The 331-nt window shown below is 46.8% G+C and overlaps 1 protein-coding gene across 1 annotated transcript in view; it reads right to left on the reverse strand.

Moving 5' to 3' along the window:
* The window catches only part of dcaf5 (ddb1 and cul4 associated factor 5), a 20,931-nt gene that overhangs the window by 18,794 nt on the left and 1,806 nt on the right, over nt 1-331 (reverse strand). The gene's annotated exons all lie outside the window — the stretch shown is intronic.

Consider the following 331-nt stretch of genomic DNA (forward strand, 5'->3'; position numbering starts at 1 on the left):
GCGTTTGTGTATTTACACAGTTGCCCCTGGCGTTTGTGTATTTACACTGTTGCCCCTTGCGTTTGTGTATTTACAATGTTACCCCTTGCGTTTGTGTATTTACACTGTTGCCCCTAGTGCCCGCGTATTTACACGGTTACCCCTGGTGTCCATGTATTTACACGGTGGCCCCTGGTGTCTGTATTTACACGGTTGCCCCTGGTGTTTGTGTATTTACAATGTTACCCCTGGTGTCTGTATTTACACTGTTACCCCTGGTGTCTTTATTTACACAGTTGCCCCTGGTGTCTGTGTATTTACACGGTTGCCCCTGGTGTCTGTGTATTTACAC

This window comes from Nematolebias whitei, chromosome 21 (genome assembly GCF_014905685.2).
Source record: "Nematolebias whitei isolate Nwh7 chromosome 21, NemWhi1, whole genome shotgun sequence".
In the NCBI taxonomy this organism is placed as follows: domain Eukaryota; kingdom Metazoa; phylum Chordata; class Actinopteri; order Cyprinodontiformes; family Rivulidae; genus Nematolebias; species Nematolebias whitei.